This window comes from Pseudorca crassidens, chromosome 2 (genome assembly GCF_039906515.1).
Source record: "Pseudorca crassidens isolate mPseCra1 chromosome 2, mPseCra1.hap1, whole genome shotgun sequence".
Classification (NCBI taxonomy): domain Eukaryota; kingdom Metazoa; phylum Chordata; class Mammalia; order Artiodactyla; family Delphinidae; genus Pseudorca; species Pseudorca crassidens.
The window spans coordinates 118,967,441-118,992,589 of record NC_090297.1 but is presented as its reverse complement, the minus strand read 5'-3'; positions in this window follow the sequence as shown (position 1 = coordinate 118,992,589).

Here is a 25,149-nt window from a genome sequence, read left to right as displayed (position 1 = left end):
TTTTGTATTTCCATGCAAATTAGAAATTTTTTATTCTAGTTCTGTGAGATATGCCATTGGTAGTTTGATAGGGATTGCAATGAATCTGTAGATTCCTTTGGGTAGTATAGTCATTTTCAAAATGTTGATTCTTCCAATCCAAGAACAGGGTATATCTCTCCATCTGTTTGTATCATCTTTAATTTCTTTCATCAGTGCCTCATAGTTTTCTGCATACAGGTCTTTTGTCTCCTTGGATAGGTTTATTCCTAGTTTTTTTATTCTTTTTATTGCAATGATAAATGGAAGTGTTTCCCTAATTTCTCTTTCAGATTTTTCATCATTAGTGTATAGGAATGCAAGAGATTTCTGTGCATTACATTTGTATCCTGATACTCTACCAAAGTCATTGATTAACTCTAGTAGTTTTCTGGCAGCATCTTTAGGGATCTCTATGTATATTATCATGTCTCCTGCAAAAATGACAATTTTACTTCTTCTTTTCCGACTTGGATTCTTTTTATTTCTTTTTCTTCTCTGATTGCTGTGGCTAAGACTTCCAAAACTATGTTGAATAATAGTGGTGAGAGTAGGCATCCTTGTCTTTTTCCTGATCTTAGAGGAAATGCTTTCAGTTTTTCACCATTGAGAATGATGTTGGCTGTGGGTTTGTCATATATGGCCTTTATTATGTTGAGGTAAGTTCCCTCTATGCCTGCTTTCTGGAGAGTTTTTATAACAAATCGGTGTTGAATTTTGTCAAAAGCTTTTTCTACATCTATTGAGATTATTATATGGTTTTTATCCTTTAGTTTGTTAATCTGGTGTATTACATTGATTGATTTGTGTATATTGAAGAATCCTGCATTCCTAGGATAAACCCCACTTGATAGTGGAGTAGGATGCTTTTAATGTGCTGTTGGATTCTGTTTGCTAGTATTTTGTTGAGGATTTTTGCATCTATGTTCATCAGTGATATTGGCCTGTAGTTTTCTTTTTTTGTGACATCTTTGTCTGGTTTGGGCATCAGGTGATGGTGGCCTCGTAGAAGGAGTTTGGGAGTGTTCCTCCCTCTGCTATATTTTGGAAGAGTTTGAGAAGGATAGGTGTTAGCTCTTCTCTAAATGTTTGATAGAATTTGCCTGTGAAGCCATCTGGTCCTGGGCTTTTGTTTGTTGGAAGACTTTCAATCACAGTTTTAATTTCAGTGCTTGTGATTAGTCTGTTTATATTTTCTATTTCTTTCTGGTTCAGCCTCGGAAGGTTGTGCTTTTCTAAGAATTTGTCCATTTTTTCCAGGTTGTCCATTTTATTGGCATAGAGTTGCTTGTAGTAATCCCTCATGATCCTTTGTATTTCTGCAGTGTCAGTTGTTACTTCTCCTTTTTCATTTCTAATTCTGTTGATTTGAATCTTCTCCCATTTTTTCTTGATGAGTCTGGCTAATGGTTTATCTTTTTTTTTTTTATCTTCTCAAAGATCCAGGTTTTAGTTTTATTGATCTTTTTTATTGTTTCCTTCATTTCTTTCTGATCTGATCTTTCTGATTTCTTTCCTTCTGCTAACTTAGGGGTATTTTTTCTTCTTCTTCTCTCTAATTGCTTCAGGTGTAAATTTAGGTTATTTATTTGAGATTTTTCTTGTTTCTTGAGGTAGGATTGTATTGCTATTAACATCCCTCTTAGAACTATTTCTGTGAATCCCATAGGTTTTGGGTTGTCATGTTTTTATTCTCATTTGTTTCTAGGCTTTTTTTGATTTCCTCTGGTTTCTTCAGTGATCTCTTGGTTATTTATTAGTGTATTGTTTAACCTCCATGTGTTTGTGTTTTTTACAGTTTTTTTCATCTAATTGATATCTAGTCTCATAGTGTTGTGGTCAGAAAAGACACTTTATATGATTTCAAAGTTTTAAATTTACCAAGGCTTGATTTGTGACCCAAGATATGATCTACCCTGTAGAATGTTCCATGAGTACTTGAGAAGAAAGTGTATTCTGTTGTTTTTGGATGGAATGTCCTATAAATATTAATTAAGTCCATCTTGTTTAATATGTCATTTAAAGTTTTTGTTTCCTTATTTATTTTCATTTTGGATGATCTGTCCATTGGTGAAAGTGGGATGTTAAAGTTCCCTACTATGATTGTGTTACGGTCAATTTCCCCTTTGATGGCTGTTAGCATTTGCCTTATGTATTTAGGTGCTCTTATGTTAGATGCATAAATATTTACAATTGTTTTATCTTCTTCTTGGATTGATCCTTTGATCAGTATATAGTGTCCTTCTTTCTCTTGTAATAATCTTTAAAGTCTTTTTTGTCTGATATGAGAATTACTACTCTAGCTTTCTTTTCATTTTCTTTTGCATGGAATATCTTTTTCCATCCCTTCACTTTCAGTCTGTATGTGTCCCTAGGTCTGAAGTGGTCTCTTGTTGACAACATATATATGGATCTTGTTTTTGTATCCATTCAGCCAGTCTATGTCATTTGGTTGGAGCATTTAATCCATTTATATTTAAGGTAATTATTGATATTTAAGTTTCTATTACCATTTTCTTTCTCTCTGATTTTCTTTTGTTTCAAAACAAAAGTTTTGCCCTTGTTTCTGTAGGTCTTTTCATTCTCTTGTGTTTCCTGCCTAGGGAAGTTCCTTTAGCTGTTGTTGTAAAGCTGGTTTGCTGGTGCTGAATTCTCTTAAGTTTTGCTTGTCTGTAAATGTTTTAATTTCCCCATCAAATCTGAATGAGATCCTTGCTGGGTAGAGTAATCTTCTTTGTAGGTTTTTCCCTTTCATTACTTTAAATATGTCGTGCCAGTCCCTTCTGCCTTGTAGAGTTTCTGCTGAAAGATCAGCTGTTAACCTTATGGGGATTCCCTTGTGTGCTATTTGTTGGTTTTCCCTTGCTACTTTTAATATTTTTTATTGGTATTTAATTTTTGATAGTTTGATTAATATGTGTCTTGGCATGTTTCTCCTTGGATTTATCCTGTATGGGACTCTCTGCACTTCCTGGACTTGATTTACTATTTCCCTTCCCATGTTAGCAAAGTTTTCAATTATAATCTCTTCAAATATTTTCTCAGACCCTTTCTTTTTCTCTTCTTCTTCTGGGATGCCTATAATTTGAATGTTATTGCATTTAATTTTGTACCAGAGGTCTCTGAGACTGTCCTCAATTCTTTTCATTCTTTTTTCTTTATTCTGCTCTGTGGTAATAATTTCCACTATTTTATATTCCAGGTCACTTATCTGTGTGACTGTTAGCCACACAGCTCAGAAGAAAAGGGAGAAAAAAAGAAAGAAAAAAACTATTAAAATAAAAATATTTAAATTATTAAAATTAAAAAATAAAAAAGTAATTAGAAAAAGAGAGCAACCAAACCAATAAACAAATCCACCAATGATAACCAATGCTATAAACTTTACTAAGATTACCATAAAAATCAGAAACAATCAGTGGCAAACAAAAAAACCCAAGTCTACAGTTGCTTCCAAATCCACTTCCTCAATTTTGGGTTGATTCATTTTCTGTTCAGGTATTCCACAGATGCAGGGTACGTCAAGTTGATTGTGGGGATTTATTTTCTGCTCCTGAGTCTGCACGGAGAAATTGCACTTTCTCTTCTTTGTTCGCACAGCTCCTGGGGTTCAGCTTTGGTTTTGGCTCCACCTCTGTTTGTAGGTTGCCCTCAGGCTTCTGTTTCTGTCCAGACAGGAGGGGGTTAAAGCAGAGGCTGATTAGTGGGCTCTGGCTCACTCATGCCAGGGGGAGGGAGGGGTACAGTAGTTATAATTGGAATGCAGGGCAAGCCTGCAGTAGCATGAGGCCGGTGTGATGTTACAACAGCCTGAGGCATGCCGTGTGTTCTCCCGGGGAAGTTGTCCCTGGATCACAGGACCCTGGCAGTGGTGGTGGGCTGCACAGGCTCCCGGTGGAGGCAGGTGGGGGGGTGCATGTGGATAATGACCTGTGCTTGCACACAGGATTCTTGTTGGCTGCAGCAGCAGTGTTAGTGTCTCATTCCAGTCTCTGGTGTCCCAGCTGATAGCCGTAGCTCATGCGCATCTTCTGTGGGCAGACAGGGAAAGAATCCCCTCTCTGCGCACTCCTCGAAACAATGGTCTCTTGCCTCTTAGGCAGGTCCAGAGTTTTTCCTGGACTCCCTCCCGGCTAGCTGTGGCGCACTAGCTCCCTTCAGGCTGTGTTCACGCAGCCAACCCCAGTCCTCTCCCTGGGATCTGATCTCCAAAGCCCGAGCCTCAGCTCCCAACCCCCACCCACCCCAGCGGGTGAGCAGACAAGCCTCTCAAGCTGATGAGTACTGGTCGTCACTGATCCTCCATGCAGGAATCTCTCTGCTTTGCCCTCTGCACCCCTATTGCTATGCTCTCCTCCGTGGCTCCAAAGCTTCCCCCCTGCCAACCCCTGTCTCTGCCTGTGAAGGGGCTTCCTAGCGTGTGGAAACTTTTCCTCCTTCACACTCCCTCCCAGAGGTGCAGGTCTTGTCCCTATTCTTTTGTCTCTGTTTTTTCTTTTTTCTTTTGCCCTACCCAGGTATGTGGAGAGTTTCTTGCCTTTTGGGAAGTCTGAGGTCTTCTGCCAGTGTTCAGTGGTGTTCTGTAGGAGCTGTTCCACGTGTAGATGTATTTCTGATGTATTTGTGGGAAGGAAGGTGATCTCCACGTCTTACTCCTCTGCCATCTGAAGATCTCCCCTCAAATTATTCTCTATAGTGAGAATTCAGTCTCTCATTTGGGAAAGCTTCAGCACTGTTTTTTTTAAATTAATTAATTTTTATTGAAGTGTTATTGATTTACAATGATTCAGGTGAAAAGCAAATTGATTCAGTATATACACACACACACACACACACACACACACACACACACACACATACATATATATTATTTTTTCAGATTCTTTTTCATTATAGGTTATTACAAGATTTACACTATGTCAAATAGATCTGTTTTTTAAGATCTTTCAACTGATTATTCAGGCTCACCTGGGATAATCTCCTTTACTTAAAGTCAACTGATTAATTGACTTACATCTGCAAAATTCCTTTACAGCAGTAAGCAGAATTAATGTTTGATTTAATAACTGGGAACTATAGATTAGCCAAGACATCACATCAAAAAGCCGTCACTGTCCTCCTTTTGTCAAATTGGCACCCACAGAACACATCTCCTTAGCCATACTTAATCTCCAAATAAAGACAAAGATAAAGACAGACATCCTCTTAACATAATACAACTATCCTGCATACAATTCAAACCATGCTAACCCTTTCCCCAGAAAAGAATGCCAAGTTCTTGAGTGTTGGTAACCCTTCTGTTTTGAAATGCTGTAACTTAAACATTGAGATATAAACTTATCCATTATTAAAACATATTATGTTTATTGATAAGTAGATAAAAGAAGGAAGAAAACAAAAATATTTGGTTAATTTGTATACAAAAATAGTTTATATCAAAATAAGGAAAAATACTCATAACTATTACTGTCCTTATGATGAAATGTAGTTGCAGCTGGTATTTATAACTACCTTTTTGCTGAAGCAGACAACCTCAACTTGTCATAGTTCTTTCTCTGGCATGGTGACCCAAGTCTTCATTGCTGAAAGCTCTGGTTATTATTAGTACTCCTGAGGTGGGTTGTGAGTTTTCATTGACCTTAATTATAGAACATAGGAAAACTAAGAGAGACCCTAAAGTATCTTCTATAATCCAGATATACTCCTCGATATTCCCATTGAATAATAACAACCCAACTTCCCTTTGGTAGTAAGGACAATTTGTCCCCAACAATAACCCCTTCTTTGCTTGTTGATTCAGAGACACTCGGGACCCAAAGTGACCAGGTGACAGTCTCTACTTCCAGTTCAGTGGAATTACTGTTGTGTTCCCTGATGGAAGAATTCTCCCATTAGGAACTAGAAACACTCTTCCAGCAAAGCTGAGGGTTACAGGAACAAGAAGAAAAACTTTTGCTAGTGTATCACTAGAAGTAATACTGAGAGGAGATGCTCCCTATTCTATACTATACCTTAATTCTCCAACCCATGAATACTGGAAAAGAGACAAACAGCACCATATGTTGGATGCTGATTCAAAATATGCACCTCATCTGAGGAGAAATGGCCTCAGTTCTACAAAGTACTGCCACCTAGTCTTCATCGTAGCTGAGTCCTCAAAAGACCATTCTACAATTGTATCATCACACCAGCTTCTTCAGATTGATGCGGAAGATGGTAAGAATAGTGAATTTCATGAGCCTGAGTCCACTGCCATACTATCAGGAAATGAATTTCTTGATTAGAAACAATGCTGTGTGGAATATCAAGATAAGGCATTCTGAAAGTCCAAAGATGGTCATTTTGAGAGAAGCATCACAGGCAGGGACCACAAATTCATATCTAGAGCATGCTTCTATTCCAGTAAAAGAAGAGTACTGACACTTCTATGGTGGAAGTGGTCCAATGTAATCAAACTTTTATCAAGTAGCTCGCTGACCACCCTGGGGAATGGTGCCATGTTGGGGGATCAGTGTTGGTCATAATGTTGGTAGATTGGGCACTCAGCAGTGGCTCTAGCCAGGGGGCCTTTTTAAGTGAGAGTCCATGATGTTGAGCCCGACCATAACCTCCATTGTTGCCACCATGGCTACTTTGTTCATGAGCCCATTGGACAATTACAGGAATAACTAAAAAAAGAGACTGCTGGTAATCTATAGAACAGGTCATTATATTCATTTGATTATTAGAATCCTTCTCTGCTGAATCACTTTTTGATGAATATTCACATGGGACATAAATATCTGCATGTTATTTGCCCATTTTGAGAGGTTTATCCACATAGTTCCTTCCACAGGCCTTCTTGCCACTAATTTTCCAATCGTGTTCCCTCCAAGGCCTTGATCAACCAGCTAAACCATTGGCCACAGTCCATGAAATGGTATAGACTCATAACTCCGGCCATTTCTTCTTCCAAGCAAAATAAACAATCAAGTGCACTGCATGAAGTTTTGCCCAATGGAAGATTTCTTTTCTTCACTGTCTTTCAGTGGTGTCCTAGAAAAGGACTGCAGAGATATTGCTTTCCACTTGTGGCTGGCACTTGTAATGTCATACAGGACCAGCACTGAACAAGGACAATGTTTTCTTTCTCTCCTACTTGATTTGTTGTGGGGGAACTGTCCATGAGGACATAGGTGGGTATAAGCTAATAGAGAGAAGGTAGTGCAGAAAGAGTTGGGCATGGGCATTTGGGCCACTTCCACATGAAACTTACTTATGTACTCAAGGTCTGCTTCACCCAATCTTGCATACACCAATTTCATTTAATACTGCAGTCTGGAGGTGCACATCCAACTTTATAGTTTGGTGAGTTAGACAACATCCAGCTTAGGTTTTATGGTAACTTGGTGGTCCATGGTTAAGTATTCCATCTCTGCTAAGGGCCAGTAACAAGCTAAAAGCTGTTTCTCAAAAGGAGAGTAGTTATTCACAGATGGCATGGCTTTGCTCCAAAATCCTAAGGGTCTGTGTTGTAATTTACTTATATGAAGCTGCCCAAACCTCCAAACACATCTCTATCTGTTGCTGACATTTCAAGCACCATTATATCTGCTGGATCATATAGCCCAAGTGCCAGGGTGGCTTGTAAGGCAGACTGGACATGTTGAGGAATCTTCTCTTGTTCTGGAAGCCTCTCAAAACTAGCAGCTTTCAGATCACTTGATAAATGGGTCAGTGTAGTACAGTTATATGAGGTATACCTCAAATGCAAAGAGGCCCACTGCAGGAGGTGCCAGACCAAAAATTTATCTTTCACCTTGGAAAGGATATTTTATCCCCCAGATCACTAGACACCTAGATATTTTACTGTGAATTTTTGTGTGAATGGGTATTAAGAGAACAGAATCAAAGTAATTTGTTATGCAGCAATAGAAAACTAATGTACCTAGGATCAGAACTTCAAAAGCTAAGAGAAATTGGCAAAAACAGGATGAAATGCAATGAGATTAGATCAAACTCAAAAAAAAAAAAAAACCCAGGAAAGGTAGATATGACATACTTTTACTTGGTTTTCCTAAAAATAATACAATGAAAGGAAACAAATATTTATAGTTATCATCGATGAAAACTTTCTTGAAATAAGACAAAAATCACAACACTCACATATTAACAAGGGTCAACTAAGTACCTGAGAAAATTGACACAGAATGGTCAACTCTGGGACATACTTTAATAAACTATTAGAAAAAGAAAAGAAACTACAAGGTCTTCAGGAATAAAAATTAAAAAAAACAAAAAAACTTAAAAAAGGTAAGAACATGTGATTGGCACCAGACTTCTTAAGAACATAGGGCAACTCTGGAAAACATTTTCAAGAAACTCAAAGAAAGAAAGTACCAGCCAAAAAATTGATATCTAGCCAACTTACCCTTCAGAGATCAGGATATAAACTATTTTAAACACAGAAGGACTCAGGCAATACTTTATTTGAATGCTTTGTCTAACCCAGCTACTAAAGGATAAGATTTATCCAATCAAGAAATTGATGGCAAAAGAGTGTGATCATGAACATTTACTATATATAATTATACCTTTAAAATCAAAACAAGGGTAAAGGGTTAAAAGAGTAGTATGTAAACATTGTATGTGCTTACTAAATAAAACTATTACAACTAGACATGTGAGGCAAGGAAAAAGAAAGGAGAAAGTAGAATAAAATCATTTATTATGGTAAAGGTGATAAATAGGAGTCAAAGAATACTATGTAAAACTGACAAATTAGTTAGTAAAGGTTATATGAGGAAAAAAGGGGTGGTGGATTAAGGATGTTTTAAAATGTACAGAGGTACATGTAACTGTTAGAATCAAAATGTACACCTTAAATACCCACCCACTAAAAAAAGAGAACAGTGAAGACACATCTGTTAGAACTACTTAAAAACACAGTAAATATGATATAATATACATAGTAATTATAAGATAATATGAAAGAATCATATATTAGAAGAATTAGAAGGATCGAGTATATTAACCTTGTCAATAAAACTAAATGAGCTGAACTAGCATAGTAAAAGGACAAAGACTTTCATATTGGTACATACAGCAAAACCAAATTTATGTTGTATAGAGACACATCTAATACAAAGTGATTCAAAAAGACTAAATTTAAAGGGATGTGCAAAGATAGTCAAATGAGGGGAAAAAAGTGAAAGAAAATTTCATAATGCCATTACCAGGCAAGCAGACTACCAAACAAAAAGCATGAACTGAGATAAAATAGAACACTTTAAATGCTAAAAGCCATGACTCTAAATGAAGATATAATAGTTATGAATACTTCTGCACCATGTAATATTGCAGTGACCTAAAGCAGCAACTGCATGAGGTTAAAGGAGAAAAAAAATAGACACATTAATAAAAGGAGATGAGCATTACTGTCAGTATAACGCAGGGCAAATGGACAAAACACTAATTGAGGATATTGAAGATATAAACCACATCATCATCAGATAAACCATATAGATGTGTGAGTGAGTGTGTGTGTAAAACACTGTGAAAACAGAGACTACATCTTCTCATTTGTACATGGAACAATCATGAAAATTGATCACAAAGAAAACATCAGTAATTCTCATAAAATTAAAATATTACAAATGAACATTTCTGATCACAATGCAACAAAAGTAGAAATTTAAAATATTATGTTTAAGAAGAGGATACTATCTAGAAAGTTAGAAATCTTTAAAAAACTCTTGGTTAAATGGAAAACATAAACAGATGTTTAAAAATAATGAAAATGGAAACACTATATATCAAAATTGAGGAGATTTAAAACTGCGATCAGAGGAAAATTTATAGACTTAAACACCTATGTTAGTACAAATAAAATAGTAGGAATCAAAAATTAACTTGTTAACTTAAAAAGAAAAAAGAACAAAGTAAACCAAGAGAAAGAACAAAAAGTGGAAGAGTAATAATAAAACCAAATTATGAGGAAATAGGAAAACTGTAGAACAAATTAAATCAAAATCTGGTTTCTTTAAAAAAAAATAAACAAGATAGACAAACCACTAGTCAATGTAATTAAGGTATAAGGGAGAATGCACAAATACAGAAAATAAGAATTGACAAGAGAAATAACTATTGATACAGGGGAAATTTGTAATACAAAAGTCTGCTTAGTACAACTTTATGCAAATCTGTTTGAACACTGAGACAATTTCTTAGGCAATTACAGCATAACAAAACTGACTGCATTAGAGAGGAAAAACTTAAAAGACCAACTTCCACAGAAGAAATCAAGAACATTATGGAGAAACTATTCTACCACAAACAAAACAAAACGAAACCAAAACAAAGAAAGAAAAAAACTTACCAGACCCAGATCTTTTCAGAGGGTAAGTCTACCCATCCTTTAGAGACCAGATTGTCCCAATGCTACGTAAATTGTTTCAAAGCATTTTTCTATGAAACAAATTCTTTTTATGAAGCAAACAAAACATTGATATACCCAATGGGATAAATATGGCTAAATAAAGAAAATCATAGAACAAAAGCACTTAAGAAGATGATGCAAAAATCCTAAATAAAGTGTTGGTGAACAGACTCCAACACCAAATTAAGAAAATAATACACCATGTCTAAGTAGAATTTATACCAGAAATGCAAACATGCATTAGGAAATCTGTTATATAATGTATCATTTAAATATATCTAAGGAGAACAAAAATCATAATTATCTCCACAATTTTTTTTGCTAAAAAAGCCTTGGAATAAATCAACATATTCTTTATAAAAGGAATATTCCCAAGAATATTTCTTGGGAAAGAGGAATGGATGGATAACTTCTTCAGTCCAAAATCCAGCATCTTACTTAATGAGAAAACAATAGAAACATTCCAACTAAGGTCAAGAAAAAGGCAAAGATATCCACTATCTCCATTATTAACAGTGTATTGGAGGAATTAGCCAATACAATAGGGAAAGAGAGAACCATTAGAGGCATAAGAATTGCAAAAGAAAGGGAACTATTTGTAGATAATTTCATATTACCTGGGAAAAAACTAGACCTTGAAAATCAATGGTAAACCTAATTCAAACAAACAAAAAATAATTCAGCAAGATATGAGGATATATCCTCATAAATGAGGATATTAAAATAATTCAGCAAGATATGAGGATATGTAAAAATTAATTGCCAGTTAGAAGACACAATGGAAGAGAAAACCCCATTTACAATAGCAAAGGCAACCACAAAAGTTTAAATGCTTAAGAATATACTTAAAAATGTTCAAAGCCTGCATTAAGAAAATTTAAAACACTTCTGAACACACAAATGGAAAAAACTCCCTTATTCTTGGATAGTGTCTCAACATTATCAGGATGTCAGTTCCCTCTAGGTTAATTTATAAGTTTAAGATGATCCCAATATGAAATAATACAAGCTGTTTTTATGAAGTTAGAAAATTGATATTAAAGTTCTTGTGGAAAAATAGCTACAAAAAATAGCTGGGAAAACACTGGAAAGGAAGAGGTATCAGATATAAAAATATTATACAAAGTCTTAATAGTTAAAACAGTATGATACTCAGCATATCAACAACCAACCAATGAAATAGAGAGAGAATTCAAAAATAGACCCAAGCGCCTAAGAACCTTTAGTAAAGGTGGCATCTCGAATCAGTGGGGGCAAAATTGGAACACTTTCATAAGTGTTTTGAGACAACTGAATAGCCATGTGAAAGAGGTAATACAGAACTATTTGTCATACTACACACAAGAATCAACTCTAAAGAGATCAGTGATCTTGATTTATAAAATGGAACTATAATTGTACTGAAGATAATGTGGGTTAATTCCTTTATAACTTAGGTGTAGGAGAGGACATTCTAAATAGGAGTCAGAATTCAGGTGCAAAATAAGAAAACATATTTGATTATATAAATAAACAGCTTTTACATGGCAGACAACACAATACATAATTTCAGAAGTCAAATGACAAACTGAGAGAACATATTTGCAACATATGTTATGGATATAGGCTAATATCCATTGTAAATAATATCCATTACAAACACAACACATATATATGTATGTATGTATGTTATATATACATGCATGTATATATGTTATATATATACATGCATGTATATATTATATATATATATGTATATATATATGCATGTATCTGTGTGTGTATGCTAATCTCTTTACCTTGTAGACTAAACTTCATGAAGTACTTTTTGGCCCTTTATATGTGACTGGATATGAAAAATACTAGACTCTGTCTTTGCCTTTTTTCTAAGAAGAGAATGTTTTCTGTTAAACATATTATATTACTTAAAAAATAACTGAAAGTAATTAATTGAATAAAATGCTACTTGATTTCACACAAAAGGTAATTGAATAGCCAATGTACCATTATTACATCTATTTCACACCACCCTTTATCACCCATTTTATTCACCTGCTAAAATTCCCAAACTCCTTTCAAATAAACTGAATTTTAACCTATTCCATTTACTAACTAACTGCTTGCCCAGTACTGATTTCCACAAGAAATTAAGACAGAGGCAGAAATAGAAGGATGGAAATTAGGAAAATAATACCACAGGGGGTAGCATGCCAATCTTGAAATAACAAATTGTAATTTATGTACTTTGCGATCCAGCCTCTATTTACCTTTTCTTCCTCGCCCTCCCAATCCATAATCCCTCAGAAACCTAATTTCCAGCCATATTAAATTCTAGTGCCCATGAATTGTTTCACTTCAGCACTATTTGTAATCATAATAGCAATGGTTAACATGCATACATGTAGTTAAATTCCCACTGTCTTCTGACTGAAAGGCCCTACTCTACCCTAGATCCAGTTTAAGCATCAATTTCTCTAGCCTTCTTTTCTTTCCTTAGTCTCTAGCGACCACATTCAGACCTTTAAATTTCAGCCATCTTATTCCTATAATTATTTACATGTCTGACTCCTCCAGGACTTCTCCAGAATACAACCTCTTCATCCCCAGAATGGTGCCCAATGTTGGACCCAAGCAACTGTTTAATAAACACTTGTTAAATGGTAATTGTAAATATTTGTAGAGTGCTCTACAATTTACAGCAGACTTTCATCTTCAGTCTCATGATTTTTAAGACTCCTTATGAGAAAAAAAGGGTGTCCTACAGCTGGGTCTACCTGCAATAGTGTAGTCCTTTTTAAACTTTCAGCACCAGACTGGGTGGCTACTGTTGCCATCCGCTTCACACATCCCACACCCTGCTTGCATTTGTACCTCTCTGTGCTGTAGCAGTACAGGAAGAACTGGGCTTTGAAGGGCAAGTTCAGCGAACATGTTAATTGTCAATCACTAATCCTAATGACAGCTAACATAGCCACTCTGTGTCAGGCCACATTCTAAGTGCCTTACATACTTTAACTCATATGTTCTCACATCAGCCTTATAATGGTGGTACTCATATATTCATTTTGGTGGAGAAGGAAACTAAGGCTGAGGAAGGCTAAGAAACTTGCCCAAGGACACAGGTAATAAATGGTAGAAACAGGAATCACACCCAGGCTTTCTGGTTTTACAGCCCACTTCTTTAATGCCTATTGCAATGTTTTTTAAATTCCAAATAACGACTCGGTAATGAGTTGCAAAATAATTCAGGGCTCGTGACTTGAATTTAAAAAGGTAGAAAATATTAGAATGCATTCCACAAAGTAAGGAAATTATTATTATTTTTTTGGTGTGAAACATTTGTTTCAGATATGGGTAGACATAACACAGTTTCACTGGTACAGTTGTGCAGTTTGGGTACTTCACAGAGGCACCCAGCTCTGGGGTCACAGGAGATAAATGCAGCCATCTTCACAAAGGTCAAATCATGTGCTCCAGTGGCTATGTCTGCAAAAGATAGCATCTGTTTCTACTTTCCCCACCCAGAGGGGGTACCTTTGAATAATTTTCACGAAGACATCTTAAAAACTAGCAGTGCCTCTGTACATACATATGTGTGTGCTGAATCAGGATGTGAAATATATTCCTTACTAAGGGCTGTAATCAAAAGAAATGTTTGAAAAAGCTTCCTACACCATACCATCAACAAGAAGTTATATGTTTTAAAAGAGTAAAGAAAAGAAGCCTGTTAACCTCATATCATTCATTCTAAAGGCAGGGCTTAACTAAAGCTCAGTGGAGGCTGACGATGGAACAGAAAGCTTCTCTGATATTCGTATGGTTTAGAAGTGGTTTCTTCAGCAGTTTCTAAGCTCTGATCACAGATACATATAACTCTTGTAAAAGTGCTTTCAGGACATGCATAACTTTTCACCATTTGGAATTTAGGGCTTAGCCCATTGAATTTTTAGGAAATTTAAATTTATTTAAATAAAATGTGCCTGGAATTTCTGTAATAATAATAACAATAAGGAGAGGGAGGAGGCAGCAGAGGAGGAAGAAGACAAGGTAAAGAAGGCAAAAGATGATGAATAGCAACCGCTGATAGGTGTTGAGCAATGAAGTGCTTTGCATTTGATTGTCACAACATTATGAATAGGTCTTATTATCCTCACTCTGCACATGAGGCTACTGAGGCGCAGGGAGCTAAAGAGCCTGCACAAGGTCACAGAGCTAGTAAGGGTTAGACCTGGGAGTTGAACCCAATCTCTGGCTTCAGGGTCCAGATGTCATCTACTGTCCTATTCTGCAGCTGCCTAATTAGAAAGTTATTTTGGTCCCATAACAACTGCAGAAACTGGTAGGTACTATTCCAACTTTCTGGACTAGATTTCCATGAAATATCTGTCATTGCATGGCAAAATATTCTAAGTAATCCCGTCAGTGACTTCATAACACAGAGTGGTTATTCTACTCTCCCACTATGAAAAATACTGTTAAGAAAACAGGACGTGATTGTTAAATAATTAATAATTGCAGACTGCTCATCAAGCACAAAGTCAGGCATTGCCCTTGGGGTGTGACATCATAATGTTTGCTACCTCCACTAAATACAAGATTGCGCTTTTGATAGAGCAAGTCTTTAAGAGGCCAAAGGAAAAGAGTGCTGAGATCTCATGATCTTATTTCGACATATATGCCAGCAAGTGATAAAAACCTGAGAAGTGAAGTACAGAACTATCAGTTGATAAAGAAATAAAATTGTCTCTAAATGCTATGTCTTTCAAAGTTTTCCAGGATACATCTCTGTGTCTGTAAAGACAGCCTTCCCTTCTTTAAAGGCAGGGTCAGTCAAGGGCAGCCAGTCATTTATCTCAGAGGTGGCAGAAGTCTATAACTTAAGAACACCTCACTTGAAAATGACAGTCATCTGGAGGCCCCTTTTATGATATCTTCTTCTTTCAAGCTGATAATAGCACAGAACTTGGTAAGGGTCACTCCATGCCATGAATCAAATCATACTTCACAAAAGTCATTTCCTATTGATGTTGATGTGCCTGTTCCTCATTTATATTGATCAGTGGACATTTGTTTGCCAAGATAAAACTAAAAGAGATTTCCTGGATGCCCTGTGACATTTTCAAAGGGGAAAATTCATTCTTTTCCACATTCTCTATATGACTGGGTTTCAGAAAAAGAGTTACAAATCTTCTTTAGAGATGTATGGATTGGAATGGGGAAGATAATGTTTCTGGGTCACTTCCTCTTTCCCAAGGGCCATCTTTACAAAGTTGGAGTATGTATCATTTTTTAAATGAAATTGGGACCATCTATTCATTCAATTCAGTTAGGTTCTAGGATTTGAATGCTTGTGATCAAAACTTGGTACTTATCACATACAGTGAGAATAGTTGGATTTCAGAAAATCCTTAAAGCAGTGCAATTTTTGAAGATGAAACAATGGCTCATGATACCTACTGAATTAAAAGTCCTAATGTGTATTGTGTGTATATTGTGTGTGTATGTGCACATGTGTGCAGTACCCCTCGAAGCCGAGTAGAAAAGCTCCATGTTGATTTGGGCAAAATACTTGTTTACATTCAGTTAATAAAAACAAGTGATCAAATCTGTTACACTCAGAACATCGATATCTGTATAACTGTTATATCACAAAAAAGTTATCTGCATAAGCAGTTTATCAAAATCAAATATCTGCTTTAATTAAAAAGAGGCTACTTTGAGAAAGAAGCTAAAAGTCACAGATTAATGCGTTTAGAAATGGAGGCTCAAACCAAATGCCCATTAAGCAACAGTTACTGTATTTCATCTTGACAATAAAATGTATAAGGGCATTGAGAAATTGACCTTTTGTGGTAATACTCCATGACAACACTTTTTTCCAGTTGATCTTGGTGATACTTTGGGTCACATACAAATCTTTTATGACCACCTGAAGAGGCTAGCAATCAAACTCAATCACCAAATTGAGAAGAACAAGATGCTCTTTTGAAGGTCATTGCTAATCTTCTGTTTAGAAAAATCTGTGACATTTCCTCAGTTTTCATGATTTCTACATTTTCTTAGCTACTGAAACTAAAGATGACCCTTTTACCAGAAGCCCCCTTGCTTTTTCCTGTTCCATGAAAATGTGCTCTCCATGTTTTCTTCTTTATATCCCAACACTTCCTTTTGTTATCTTCTCTTTGTCCTTTCCCAAATGACACTGAAATTTTCTTAGATTTAGTCTATAGCTTTCTCTTTTCTTTTCTTAAATCTCATGTCGTAATTTTGTTGTTTTTTTTTTTCACTTGAGGAAATGCCTGTTTGTACCACTTGTGCCATGATTTCTTCCTAGGCTTAGCCATATCTGACATTTATGCTGTGTTGGGAAAGTTAATATATTGTGTTCAAGTGGATCTATAAAGCCAGGTTACAGCAAAATTTTAGAATATTAGAGCAAGAAGATTGGTTCATTATTAAAAATATATTTTAAAAGACAGATAAAAATTTGAAGGCAAATACAAGCCTGTAAGAACAGTCTTAGCGGTAAGGGAGAGATTGGACAGGTATTGCTTCTACTTCTGTGGGAATGGATATCAAACATACACCACCAGTCCTGGCTGCTTCCCTGAAAGTTGATTCTAATTTCCAAATGTTTTCTTGATATCCTGTTAGAATGTCAAATTCAACATATCACAAGCCAAATTTTTGCTAATCATCACCGGATTTGCTATCATACTTGATTTCTCTTTGTGTTAGTGGTAACACAACTGTACAAAGAAAAGTGTATATCTTCTTTTGCTTTGGAGAGACTCATATTTTAGATTAGATAAAATTCTTTGGCTAATGACGGATTTATCTGTCCAGCTCTCCTTCCCTACCAAGACTATTCTTCTGGTTTTGCACTTGTCGTTAGGTCATTATTCCTGTTCTTATATATGTCTTAAATAATCAACATATGACTTTATCCAAATATTCTAAAATCCAGTCCTTCCCAGGCTCTTTAGCTCCACTTGGATGCCATATTTTGGCTTTCTCAACATTTTCTAATGCTCAGTTTGACTAGGCCTACTGGTAGGATCCTAGGCACAATACTATGTTCATTCCTCTGGGACATCGTTCCATTTTTCATATACTGTGAATAGAATTATTCATCAACTCTATCTATGGACCCAATATACTTTAGTTTCTTCTAGTTAGCATTTTATTCATATGTGCATAATCATTTATTGATTAGAATTTATTACCTACCCACTCTTTGCCAGGTATCATGCTAGGCATTGGGACACAAATCCAGAGAAGACAATATCCTTACTCTTAAAGGGTTTCAGTCTCATGGTGTAGGGAGAAAAATAAATTAATAAATATAATCCTCTGTAATGAGGGACAAATCAAAGTATGCCAGAGATGTGAGACCAGAGAAGTAGACTTGTATCATCTAAATAAGCAGGGAATCAGTAAGGCTAGAAAACCTTCCTAGATGAGGGGACATTGGAGCACATGCAAAACTCCTGAGGCATGAAACTCACAGTCACAAAGTTCTGAATGACTGGAGCAGAAGGCATTCATCGAAACTTTATAGGGGATTATACATTATATATTATATATAAATATTATATATATATATAATATATATATATAAATTATATAGTGAAAGGCTTGAACTAAACTGTGAAGGAACTCTGCTTGGGTGCTGTGCTAAAGAATTTGAACATTATCCTGAAAACTATGGGAACCACTAAATAATTTTAAGCAAGGGAGTGATATGAACAGATAAGAATTCTAGAAATATCACTTTGGTAGAAAGGTAGAAAATGGGTCCTAAGCAGGCAAAACTGGAAATAGAGAAAGCCATTAGAATACAACAGCAATCCAGGAAAAGTATATTGAGAACCTGAACTCGGGTCTTGATATCAAAAAAGGAGAAGTAACAACAGATTTGGGAGACATTTGCCTGGCAGAATTACAGGTGCTGGTGAGTAATTGCATTTGGGGATTGAATGAGTGGGAGGAGAGAGAAGTCTATGATGAATTCCAGGTTTCTGATTTCCATGATTGGGTGTGTGGTTACATTTTCACTGAGAAAAGACATGGAAGAGGAGAAACAGGTGTTTGGGAAAAAAACACAGAATTAAGTTTTGTACCTGTGGAAACAGATGTCTATGGAACATTTAAATGGAAGTGTCTGGCAGAATAGAGTTCTGAAGCTTAACAGGGAGATCTAAGCTACAGATATATATTTGTAAGTCATCATACAAATGGTACCTCAAGCCATGAGAGTAGATAAGGTCATCCAGGTTATGTATGTAGTATATGATCAGGATCTTGAGTTGAAAACTTTAAGGGCTATTTGAAGGAAACATAAGGCACCACAGGAAGGAAGGAAGGAGGAAGGAAGGAAGGAAGGAAGGTAGAGTGAGAAAGGAAAATATTTTTCTTATAGTAGAATGTCAGCTAGTAAACATGAAAGGAATGAAATAATCAGTAGCTAAAATTAATGGGTAAATTTTGATGAGGGGCAGGATATCACATAGTCCCGAAATACCTCTCAACAATTTTATTAATTTACAAAGAGAAAACTGTAACTGTTTTCTCTTAATCTGTTAATCTGGTGGACACCATCTTAACCAGGGAGTCAAATTTTGCAATATCAATATTGGGACAAACTGACATCATATGCCTCTTAATATACTCAGAGAAAAACAGCACAGCACTTCTCTAGAAGTCCTGCAGAAAATGCATGAATCTAACCATGAAGAAACTTCAGAAAAACACCAGTGAGGGACATTCTATGAAATATTTAGCCTGTACTCTTTAAATGTAAAGAACAATAAAAACAAAAATGACTGAGGGACCATTCCATATTAAAGGAGATTACAGAGACATGACAACTACATAAACGCTTAATCTTGCATTGGTTCCTGGACCAAAAAAAAAAAAAAAAAATAGCCCTAAAGATGACAATTGATAAAATTTGCATATGGACAATAAATTAGATAATAACATTATATCAGTGTTAAATTTCCTGATCTTGATCATTGTCCTATGGTTATATAGGACTTGTCCATATTGTTAGGAAATACACACTGAAGTATTTAGGGACAAAGAAACATGTTGTTTCCAATGTATTCTTAAATGGTTCAGAAAAAGAAAGAGATTAGAGAAATAGGTAGATAGATAGATAATGTTGAAGCAAATTGTCCATGTTATAGATAATTGGTAAATCTCTTTAAATGGTATACAGAAATTCCTTGTACTAGCCTTGTTACTTTGCTACTTTCCTCAAAGTTTGAAATTATATAAAAATAAAAATAGCTCAAAATGTACAATATAATATGAAAAAGACATTACACTGATAGTGGGCCAAACTATTTTTAACTTAGTGATGATGTCCTTTTGGTTGTCCTTTCCATTTTTCCTAGGCTCAGTTCCTTCTTTTAACATCTTTCTTCTACTCTCACATTCCCTGTCAATCTTTCATAGAGTAAAACCATATGGGCCAGTGGTTAAGAGTGAGGGCTCTAGAGCCAGACCATCTGGTGTGACTGTATGACCTTGGACAAGATATTTAATGTCTTAGTTCACTAGTTGTTGTTGTTTTTGTTGTTTAATCTATAAAAATAGAAAAAATAAAGGTGCCTATATTATAGGGTTATTATGAAGTTCTTAAAATGTTTCCTGACATACAGTGGGTACTCAGTAATTTGGGTCTTTGATGTACGGTTTTCTCCTCCCAACTTAAGAGAATGACTTCTACTTTGGATTTTTCTATTAATTGACAAAGAAACACAAACATTTAAAAAAAAGTTTTATTGGAGTATAGTTGATTTACAATATTGTGTTAGTTGCAGGTGTACAGCAAAGTGAATCAGTTATAGGTGTACGTATATCCACTCTTTTTTAAGATTCTTTTCCCATATAGGCCATTACAGAGTACTGATTAGAGTTCCCTGTGCTATATACAGTAGGTCCTTATTAGTTATCTATTTTATATATAATAGTGTGTATATGTCAATCACAATCTCCCAATTTATCCCTCCCTTCCTTTATACTCTAGTAATAATGTTTGTTTTCTATAGCTGTGACTCTACTTCTGTTTTGTAAATAAGTTCATTTGTACCCTTCTTTTAGATTCCACATACAAGCGTTATCATATATTTGTCTTTCTCTGTCTGACTTACTTCACTCAGTATGACAATCTCTAGGTCCATCCATATCACTGCAAATGGCATTCTTTTGTTCTTTTTTATGGCTGAGTAATATTCCATTTTATATCTGTATCATATCTTCTTTATCCATTCCTCTGTTGATGGACATTTAGGTCTTATATGTGCATAAACATGGCTAATCCCTCCCATTGTTTAAATAGAGAATATAGTTAGTGAAGATAAGAGGACAAATAAGAGGGTCAATGTGAGCAAGCTAGGTTCAGGGGAAATAGGTCTTGTAGCCTTAACTTCTTTGGCACAACCATTCTAAGAGAGTATATTATGTGACAGGGCATAAATAAAGCAGTTTTGACATCCCAGTTTTAAAGTGGTTCCATCAGTAGATCAGCTCAAACTTCCCACTTTATTTTAGTTATCTAGCGTTGTAAGCAAAATACTTCCAAATGCTTCTGCTCAACACACTATCATACTCAGTATCATATTGGGGCAGGGAATAAATGTGGGCTTTATTCTATTTATCCTTTAGAGGAATTTAAACATCCTCTGATCAAGGTTGTTTGAGTTTACTTTGTCTGTTATTGTTAAACATCAACAAAAATTGATAATGTGCAGAACCAAGTTAACAGGCTATTTCATAACCTCAGGTGAAAAATAATGGTGAAAATGGACTTCTAACTCACAGATATCCCCAAAATTTCTCTCACCATTCCAATAAATTGTAGGTAGTATTTTGGAAGTAGAGTACACAGGACTTGAATGGATTTGATATGGGAGCTCAAGGGATTAGAATCAAAGATGACACCTGGTGGATTCCCGGGATTCCCTGGTGGCGCAGTGGTTGAGAGTCCGCCTGCCAATGCAGGGGACACTTGTTCGTGCCCCGGTCCGGGAAGATCCCACATGCCGCAGAGCGGCTGGGCCCGTGAGCCATGGCCGCTGAACCTGCGCGTCCGGAGCCTGTGCTCCGCAACGGGAGAGGCCACAACAGTGAGAGGCCCGCGTACCGCAAAAAAAAAAAAAAAAAAAAAAAAAAAGATGACACCTGGTTTTAGGGCTTGAGAAACTGTTTAGACAATGGTACCATTTAGTGATATGGAGAAGAAAAAAACAGATTTGATCATTAGGGAAATAAAATTTTCTTTTGGGTCATAAATCACTAAGTTTATGTAATCCGACATTTGTGCAAATGTTATTTGCTTTTCACAGATTGACAAATGTATCAATAAGTAAATGAGTGTATTCTATCATTAATTCTACGGTACTAATTTAACATACTTTCTTAATGTAACATAGTTTCTTAATGTAGAAAAAGCAATAATAATCTGTTAGCCAAGACATCTCTGTGTGATGTTTCCAGTTGTCATAGTATGACATGTGCTTTGAGTGGGCTGGAGTCTCAGTGACCCATCCATGCCCTGCTCTGTAATGTCCTGCCAAGACCAACAGAACACAAGTTCAGAGAGGAATTGAAGCCACATATTGCTCCCATTAACAGAGGACATTTATCAAGAAGCCCTCCTTATCTTCAGAATAAATACCAGAATATAATGAATTTGTGACACTGTCAAATCGAGGGCTCAGAGCCACCCTTGCCACTGAGAGAGCTGGCTTCACTAGGCTGTTGCTCCTCTCCATCTTGAGTTCAGCTTCAATTCCAGAGGACAGACAATCTCGGGCTACTTCACCTAGTAGAGCAGAAATATCAATAAGGTCTACTGTTTTATTAGGTATATCAAACAGCAGTATATGTGGTCTGCTGGCCAGGATGTGTGGATCTGTTATCATAACTCTATCCCACTTTATCTCACAGCAGTGGTCTGTGAATAGCATCTCACATCCATGCTTAAAATATGCCTGGCATTCCATTAAAGCTCTAGAAAGTCCATTCAATGTGCAATAGAGACAGGGACAGAGAATTGTACATACAAAAGGAAATAGATTATGGTTTGATCCTCTTTTTTTTTTTTTTTTGCGATACGCCGGCCTCTCACTGTTGTGGCCTCTCCCGTTGCGCCGTTGGCGCCAAGCACAGGCTCCAGACGCGCAGGCTCAGCGGCCATGGCTCACGGGCCCAGCGCTCTGCGGCATGTGGGATCTTCCCGGACCAGGGCACGAACCCGTGTCCCCTACATCGGCAGGCGGACTCTCAACCACTGCGCCACCAGGGAAGCCCTGATCCTCTTTTAACACTAATAAAATTAAGTTCTGGGGCCTTGTCTCTTTTCTAGAGAAACAACTATTACATTTGCTGTTGTCACGTAGGGAAAGGAATTACTGGCCCTTGTGTAGTGTTTTAAATTTTACAAATTTCTTTCATATTTAAAATTTTATCAACAGCTTAAGTTTGTCCTAGTATTTTATACACAGGAGAATTACACAGTGTTAATCAATTACCTTGCTAAAATGAGGGCAGTTAGGGTGCAATCTTAGTAGCAATATTATGCTTAGGGGTATAATCCACAAAATGAAGTAGTGTATAGTTTACACATATGCTCTATTTTGTAGTGCAGCAAATATCTTTGTTAAATATATGGAATGCCTTTTGGTATGTGCCATTCAACCCCTTCTCATCATCACACTTTCAGCTTCATCATTTCCATGGGATTATGTAAAAGATCAGAAATATCGACTAGTGATCAGCTTTGCCTATCCATTGATTACATTTGTTTTCTGATTCAACTTCTAACCATATATGACTTTACTTTCTCTACCTGGGAGTCATAAAATATTTTGTCTAGCCTTACAAACTACAACTTTTTCCTTAAGAAGCCTTCCATATCCCTCCTAGGCAGAGTCTCTTTATCTCCTCTGTCGTGTTGACATTGCCTTTCTACATACTTGTTTTATCACGCACATCACACTGTTCTGCAAGAAACTGTAAGCAGGATTTTTTTCTTCCACTACATTCTGAAACTCTTGATGACTTTTTTTTTTTTTTTTTTTTTTTGCGGTACGCGGGCCTCTCACTGTTGTGGCCTCTCCTGTTACGGAGCACAGGCTCCGGACGCGCAGGTTCAGCGGCCATGGCTCACGGGCCCAGCCGCTCTGCGGCATGTGGGATCTTCCTGGACTGGGGCATGAACCCATGTCCCTTGCATTGGCAGGTGGACTCTCAACCACTGTGCCACCAGGGAAGCCCTCTTGATGACTTTTTAAATTTATTTTTGAATCCTGGATACCTAGCTTCATGACTTGGCAAAAAGTGGCTCTCAGAAGTAGTTTAAACCTGTTTTGTTAAATGTAATAGGATATTAAGATGAAATTCCAAACTCAACTTTGCCCCAAAGACCAGTACAAGAGAAATAAGGTACCGAAGTCATTGTGGAAAAGACTCTTACCCCCCACCAACCCCATGTAGAATTTACAAAGGAAATATCTATATATCTTGTAATCTACAATTCTTTACCCTTTAACAGAAAAATAAAATAAACTGAAGTAAAGATTTTGAAGAGAATTTCTTCAGAGCCCCAACCATTTGACTCCCAAAAAGTTGGGACATGATATGGGAATGCTAGCCTTTTCACTTGAAAACCAGAGTGTAGTTTATAGTTAAGAGGAAGTAAACAGTGTAGCAAAGGATGTAGAAGTAAGGAAGCATAAGTCTCAGATTTTTCAGGACAGCTCTAATATCAAATAGCTTGTCTTGTGGTCCCCCATAAGTATACTCATGCTGTCAGACCACATATTTCGATTTTTGTAATAAAATATAGTCACTCCACATAAAGTTGACTCAGAAATTTGAAAAGGTGATAAGATTTTGAGATTTTAGATCTGAGGAGCTTGAAAGAAATAATAAGGAGAAAAATGGTTTGGCAGTTCAGAGAAAGCTGGGTGGTTATGGGCACTTTTGATGATTTTTTTAGTCATAGAGATTTAGAACACTTAGAAGTTGGCTTCCATGAGGCATCTCCTAGCTTGAACAATCAGCCTAAACTTCTGCTGAGGCTGATAAAACTTTAAATATCTTTGCTTTAGTTAGAGGCAATCAAACCTAAGAAGAAAAGAGATTGGATCTGGAGGTGAACTCAAATCCCAGAATGTGCCTGGAAATGGGGAAGCCTTGATGGAAACTCTTCCTGTTTCTCATTTCTGCTTGATCTGCAAGTCTGTTTCTTTCTTTTCTATTTGAAGATTATCTTCCTCTGATCCTCACAAAATAGTATTGTTACTAGCTAACACTTATTGAGCACTTGCTCTGTGTTTCATTTACATAGTAACTAATTTAATGTCCACAACAACTTTAGGAAATAATCCCGTTTTACAGATGAAGAGATTAAGCCTCAGAGAGGTTAAGTAACTTTCCCAAACTCTTAACTGATAGAAGAAGGTTTTGAAAATAGGCCATTCTGACTCCAGGACTAATTCTATTAACCACTTTGCACATTCCTTCTACTTGGCAATAGGTACTCTCCCTCTACAAATATCAGGTTTACGCATAAGAGATCAAGGTACTGGAAAAGTATAATTCTAGCTCTTCAGGACAAATTCTGAGTCCTTGAGGGTCAACATCTTCCTAGTCAAGACTGAGTGAGATGGGAATTTCTGATGGGGCTGGTCATGCTTTGTAACCTGAGGGTGCATCCTCTA